Source organism: Solanum verrucosum, unplaced genomic scaffold (assembly GCF_900185275.1).
Source record: "Solanum verrucosum unplaced genomic scaffold, falcon-dt-bn FXZP01000191.1, whole genome shotgun sequence".
Classification (NCBI taxonomy): domain Eukaryota; kingdom Viridiplantae; phylum Streptophyta; class Magnoliopsida; order Solanales; family Solanaceae; genus Solanum; species Solanum verrucosum.
The window spans coordinates 287,181-294,603 of record NW_026020742.1 but is presented as its reverse complement, the minus strand read 5'-3'; positions in this window follow the sequence as shown (position 1 = coordinate 294,603).

Genomic DNA, 7,423 nt, shown 5'->3' with positions numbered 1-7,423 from the left:
TGAGAGTAAAGTCTAAAAAAGAATAGAAGTCTAATAGGTTGGATTATGGTGAAAGGCATATACCCACCTAACCTACGTTATGAATGCTTGAAGTATGAAGTGATAAAATCACTTGAACATGGTTTGGTTGTTAAGGACATCCTTCGATAAGTTATAAGTGTTAAGCAAGGATTAACAAGTAAATCTTGAGGTGTATGCTTGGCCTCAAGTGGATATTGAAGATGAGATGCGGTGTCACACAAGGTAGGGTCCAGGCTCCAAGTAGAAAAGAGAACCACACCTAGTTGATGTATAGACTATCCAAGTTAAAGGGGGAACTCTTACGTAGTAGAGTGTGGGTTTTCCCGAAGTTAGGTCTCATGAGATGGAAGCCTTCACATAGTTGAGTTAAGGTTTCTAGTAGCAATCTCCATATCCAATGAACTAAGACATGCTTAAAGAAGCATCTCATAGGTCCATATGATTCAGGGACATAGACCTAAAAGGAGTATCTCTCAGGGTTCAACCTAATAATGAACTTAGATGTGCTTAAGAGAGTACCTCATAGTGTTCTGAAGTTATAGAGAGGAACTAGGTTCCAAACCTAGAAGAAATAGTAATAGGACCTAAAAGTGGTACTTTGCATGATTAGTATTATGGGATGCTATGATTGCATTGCACAAGTATGACTTACAGTTACTAAAGAGATGTGTTGAGATAAGACTGTGCCATAGTTACCTTCTTTGATATAGTTGACTAAAGGTGAGACATTCTCTTAGTCATGAGAGTTAAGCTAATAATGAAACTAAAGGAGGTTGAGTATGACTAAGATGACTGCAAGGTTATGCTTGGTGTGAAGGGTAGTATGGGATGCCTTTCATGCATTGCACAAGTGTGTCTTAGGAGTATATGTGCCCTTATGACATGAAAACCTAGGTTTTGATTATGAATGTGTACTATGCCCAAGAATGACCAAAAAGAGGTACTTAGCTGAGATAGTATGATGGGATGTTATCCTTGCCTTGCACAAGTATGCTTGGAGGTAGCTTGTGAAGTAGTTCACTTGTAATATGAAAGACCGAAGGTTGAATTATGTAAATATGAAAGTCTAAGTTAAGACTATGCCAGGAATATGATTTAGCTCCTATGCTCAATTATTATGTCTTATGTTGACTTATGTTTATATGGAGCTTATGTTGGAGATCATGCTATGATTATGATGTTTATGCTATGAATATGTTATTATATCTTAGGTTTATTTCGTATCATTGACTAACCATTTTGAGATGCTCTTGTGATGTTGAGTTAGCTTTCATACTTGGTACTATTTTTACTAATGCATATTGCCTACATTCTAATCAAATGTAGGGTGTTGGAGATTGAGTTGCTTTAGAGGCTAGGTTTCTAAGGTGCAAGAAGAGTTGAAGAATTGGCGAGTCCTCATAGTTTCGAGGACAAACCCCTTATGTTTCTTTTATGTCATTTCCTTATATTTTAGACATATATGAGGGTTGCGTCCTACGTATTTTATTCAAGAGTTGTAATAGATGGGTTCAGACAAAGAGTTAGTAAAAGCTTCCATTTGCTTCTGAAAATGGTTTCAATTGATTGGTTCTAAAGAAAGTTTTAAATTTTCCCATACTTTTATAGTATCTTATGTTATGATTATGCTAAGGGTTTGTATGAAACCCTTTCGGGTCAAGTATGTCATGTTACGTCTAGGAGTACCCGTGGGTCGTGACATAAGGTGGGGGAGTTAAGATAGCAGATTCTTGCAGAAGCCCATAACTCGAGGTATTCTATTCATCCAGGTTCCTCTAAGATGTACCGTGATCTGCAGGAAGTCTTTTGTTGGAATAGCATGAAAAGGGATATAGCGGATTTGTGGCTAAGTGCCCTAATTGTCAACAAGTGAAGGTAGAACATCAGAAACCAGGAGGTATGACTCAAGAGATTAACATTCCTACTTGGAAGTGGGAAGTGATCAACATGGACTTCATCAAAGGTTTACCTCGTACTCGCAGACAATATGACTCCATTTGGGTGATAGTTGATAGAATCACTAAGTTTGAACGCTTTTTGGTTGTTAAAACATTAAATTCAGCTAGAGGTCCTTAGTTTACCTCTCATTTCTGGAAGTCATTTCAAAAAGGTCTTGGTACTAAGGTTAATCTTAGTACAACATTTCATCCTCAGACAGATGGTCAAGTAGAGTGTACCATTCACATCTTGGAGGACATGTCGAGAACTTGCGTAATCGAATTCAAGGGTAGTTGGGATTATCACCTTCCTCTTATAGAGTTCGCCTACAATAATAGTTACCATTCCAGCATTCAGATGGCCCTTTATGAGGCATTGTATGGGCGTAGATGTAAATCTCCAGTTTGTTGGTTTGAAGTAGGTGAAGCAGCCTTGATAGGAGCAGATTCAGTTCACGATGCTATGGAAAAACTGTAGTTCATTAGAGATAGACTTAAGATATCCCATACTCGCCAGAAGTCCTATGCAGATGTAAGGAGAAGGGACTTAGAGTTCCAATTTGATGATTGGGTATTTCTAAAAGTGTCACTTATGAAGGGGTGATGAGATTTGGCAAGAAAAGGAAGCTCAATCCTAGATATGTAGGCCCTTACAAGATCTTGAAAAGAGTTGGTAAAGTGGCTTATGAGTTAGAGTTGCCAACAGAACTAGCAGCAGTGCATCCGATTTTTCACATTTCGTTATTGAAGAAGTGTGTGGGTGATGTAGCATCTATAGTACCTTTAGAAGGTGTGGCTGAGAAGGATAGTCTCACTTATGAAGAGATACAAATTGATATTCTTGATCGTTAGGTTCTAAGGTTGAGAAACAAAAAAGTCACTTCAGTTAAGGTTTTGTGGAGGAGTCAGTCCGTAGATGGAGCTACTTGGGAAGCAAAAGCAGCCATGCAGGCCAAGTATCCTCATCTCTTTCCTTTCGATTCCACTCCAACTTGAGGTAATAGTTCCTCTTCAGTTTTTCAGTCATTCATGCGTAGTTTCAGTCTCAATATCATGTTCTTTCAGTTTGTACTTGCATTTTTAGCATATTTGCATGTTCTTGGAACTTAGTTCAGTAAGAAATCAATTCTAGAAATTAGTGCTAGGGTTTGTAGTTCTTTCCCTCCCTAACTAACCAGTTTAGACTTCATTTGAGGACGAATGTTCCTAAGGGAGAGATATTGTAACACCTCGGAACTCAGACATAGAAAATGCAGCAGAAAACTCCAGGACCAGTGAACCACGACAGGGTTACGGACCATGAAAGGGACAACGGTTCATCGACTTGCATGTGGTCTCAGCACCCTCCCAACATAGGTGGACGACGGAGCCCTTCACGGGTAGTGGACCACCTCATGGTCTGTGCAGGTTCTCGTGAAAATCAGATGGAATCCACGAAGCTCAAACGTCAGACCATAGGGCCCTTCACGAATTGTAATCTCGTCAACGAGCTGTGGTGGCTCCCGTAGAATTGGACCAGTGCAGCCCTTAGCCTAGGTTAAGGACCACAAGGACCTTACGGTCCGTGATCCTTCACAAGTGTAACCCCCTAAGGATACCCCATGGACGAGAACGAGGACGCGGACATGGGACCTAGGATCACGAGTGATCCCAAGCTAACCCTACTAGCATATCATAAGCATACTAAAACAAACTGAATCAATAAATGTTGTGCGGAAGCTAAATCATATAAATAATCTGAAATGATGGGGAATACCCATATACTAAATCTGAATATATGAGAACTAAGAGTTTGAATACAGATGAAAAGTCAAACTCTAACAATATAGCTGAATCTAATGATGTCTGAAATAAGCCTCTAAACTGACTAGAAATAATGGGACATACCCCAGCTAAATCTAGCAAACACTGAAACTAACACTAAAATGGAAAGATAACATGTCAATTGTCCTCGAAGAATGAGGACTGATGCTTCTGAACTGAAGATCGGGAATCGATCTATGTGTGATCTGAATGCTGGGGACCTGAACCTACATCACTAGAAGATGTAGCACAGAGTATACATCAGTACTTGAAAGGTACTTAGCATGCAAGATAGAATAAAGTTGAACAATAACATAACTGAACAAGAAATAAAGCAATGATATAATCTGAACATGATAAGGATACTGAACATGACTAAACTTAATGCAATGACCAAGTTTTTATAACATGCTGAGACTGAAGACTGAACTGTACTGATAACATGGTCAATGCAATAGGATCTGACTGAATTGTGGGAGCTACTAATAACTAACATAAAACCACATGAGATAAATATGGAGTCTGATGTATACGCCCCATCAAGAGGACCCAGTATACCCTACAAGAGATATAGAGGCATGCTGGCGTGATCACCAAAATGATGCCCACGGAGTGGATTTACAACCTCTGGGGCACATTGTTCTGGGACTTGAGGGTGACTGACCCTAGTCCACTTGGTATTAAGCTTCTCCCAATTGATTAGGTAATTAACATTTTATGAATAAAATGTTGTAATACTAGATAGCTCAAAATACTAACATGCTAACTAAAAATGCAACATTAATAAGCTAATAATGAAATATTTAAATCTAAGGCCTGTATAACTGAAATATCTTACCTAACATGTGTAATTCATGAACTAAAAAAACAACATACCTAGGTTTCTGAATTTATGAAGGTATCTACGCAAAACCATACTAAAATCACGATAATCTGATTAGGAACATTAAACCAACTAATTATAATGATATGCTGAAATTATAGAAACCCTAGGTCTAGATAATATTAAGTTAATCAAGAATCTGACTGAATTTTATGGACCTAATGGTCGAAAGAAACTCATTAGTGAAATCCCAAATACCTGGTGACGAATTTCACGGAGATATCTTTCGATTTCAGGGTTGAAACTGATGAAAAACTACTACGTTCTTGGACTAGGACTTGGTCGACTCTTTCTCCTTCTGCATTCTAATTTTTCTATGTTTTTGGTGAATGATTTGCTTATGGTAGATTCTAGTTAAGTTACTAGGCTAAAACTGACCAAAACGACGTAGTTTATGGGTTAAACGACGTAGTTTAGGGGTCAAATGCATAAGGAAAAGACCAAAATATGACTTAACTATTGTTGGGGCCAACCGACGGACCAGACCCACGGACCGTGGATCGACGAACGGTTTGTGCTGGTCAACCGTCGATCAGTGACATGGATTGAAATTTGGGGCCACGATCCACGAATCAGTATTACAGTCCGTGGCCTAGCCTACGGCCCGTAGGTCCGGCCATGGGTCGACAGTTCGCCAAAATTTCAGTGGGTTCTAGGGAGGGTCGCAGTTGGTGAACCAAGGACCTACAAGACAACCGTGGGTCCTCCTACGTTCCATGGGTGGCGTCCGTCGGTGCTACGTACAACTCCTGAAATCTGTACTTGGTTTGTTATAGCATATGGGGTGTTACATTATCTCCCCCTTGGGAACATTCATTCTCGAATGAAGACTAAACTAGCTGAAATAGAGGGAGAGAGATGCAACCCCTACCACTAAACACTGGAAACTGATTTCTATATGAACTAAGTTTCTAGTACATGCAAATACGCTAAAAGTGCAAGTACAAACTAAAGGAACACGATGCTAAGACTGAAATTGCGCATGAATGACTAAAAACTAAAGAGGAACTATTACCTCAAGCTGGAATGGAATCGGAAGGAAAGAGGTGAGGATACTTGGCATTCATGTTTGCTTCTACTTCCCAAGTAGTTCCCTCTCTGGACTGACTCCTCCAGAAAACCTTGACTGAAGCGACTTCTCAACCTTCAAACTTGAAGATCAAGGATTTCAACTGGTACCTCTTCATAAGTGAGACTATCCTTCACAGCCACACTTTCTAAAGGTACAATAGATGTTGGATCACCCACACACTTCTTCAACAACAAAATGTGAAAAATAGGATGCACTACTGCTAGTTCTGTTGGCAACTCTAACTCATAAGCCACTTTACAAACCCTTTTTCAAAATCTTGTAAGGGCCTACATATCTAGGACTGAGCTTCCCTTTCTTGCCAAATCTCATCACCCCTTTCATAGGTGACACTCTCAGGAAAACCCAATCCTTAACTTGGAACTCTAATTCCCTTCTCCTTACATCTGCATAGGATTTCTGGCTACTATGGGATGTCTTAAGTCTATCTTTAATGAGTTGCACTTTCTCCATAGCATCATGAACTGAATCTGGCCCTATCACAATTGATTCACCTACTTCAAACCAACCAACTAGAGATCTACATCTACGCCCATACAATACCTCATAAGGGGCAATCTGAATACTAGAATGGTAACTATTATTGTAGGTGAACTTTATAAGAGAAAGGAGATCATCCCAACTACCCTTGAAATCGATCACACAAGCTTTCAACATGTCCTCTACATTCTGAATGTTACGCTCTGCATTCCTATCTTTCTACGGATGAAATGTTGTGTTAAGATTAACCTAAGTACCAAGACCTTTCTGAAACGACTTCCAAAAATGAGAGATAAACTGAGGACCTCTATCTGAGATGATAGAAAAAAGAACCCCATGCAACCCTCTATCTCATTAATGTAAAGTTTGGCATAGTCCTCCACCGAATCTGTAGTCTTGATAGCCAAAAAGTGTGCATACTTAGTAACTCTATCAACTATCACCCAAATGGAGTCATGTTGTCTGCGAGTACGAGGTAAACCTATAATGAAGTCCATGTTGATCACTTCCCACTTCCAAGTAGGAATGTTGATCTCTTGAGTCATACCTTCTGGTTTCTGATGTCTACCTTGACTTGCTGACAATTGGGGCAATTAGCCACGAAATTTGCTATATCCCTCTTCATACCATTCCACCAAAAGACTTCCCGAAGATCATGGTACATCTTTGTGGCACCTAGATGAATAGAATATCTAGAGTTATGGGCTTCTGCAAGAATCTATTGTCTCAACTAGCCCACCTTAGGAACACATAATCGACCCTGATAATGAAGCACACCATCTCCCCCTTGGGAGAAATCCTCAACTCTCTGATGATAGACTGCACCTTTTAGTCGAAGCAATATAGGATCAATGTCTTGCTTTTCCTTAACCTCCACTACCAATAAAGACTCTGACCCATTCTGAACTATTACACCACCATCTGATATGCTCAGAAGACGAACTCCTAAGAGAGCAAGCGTGTGAACATCCTTTGCTAGTTCCTTTCTTTCTTCCTCTACATGTGCCACACTACCCATCGATAGTCTGCTAACAGCATCTGCTACTACATTGGCCTTACCAGGATGGTAATGCACACTCATATCATAATCCTTGGGAACTCAAGTCATCTCCTCTGGCAAAGATTCAACTATTTCTGGGTGAACACAAACTGAAGGCTCTTATGGTCTGTGAACACATCCATGTGAACACCATACAAGTATTGTCTCCA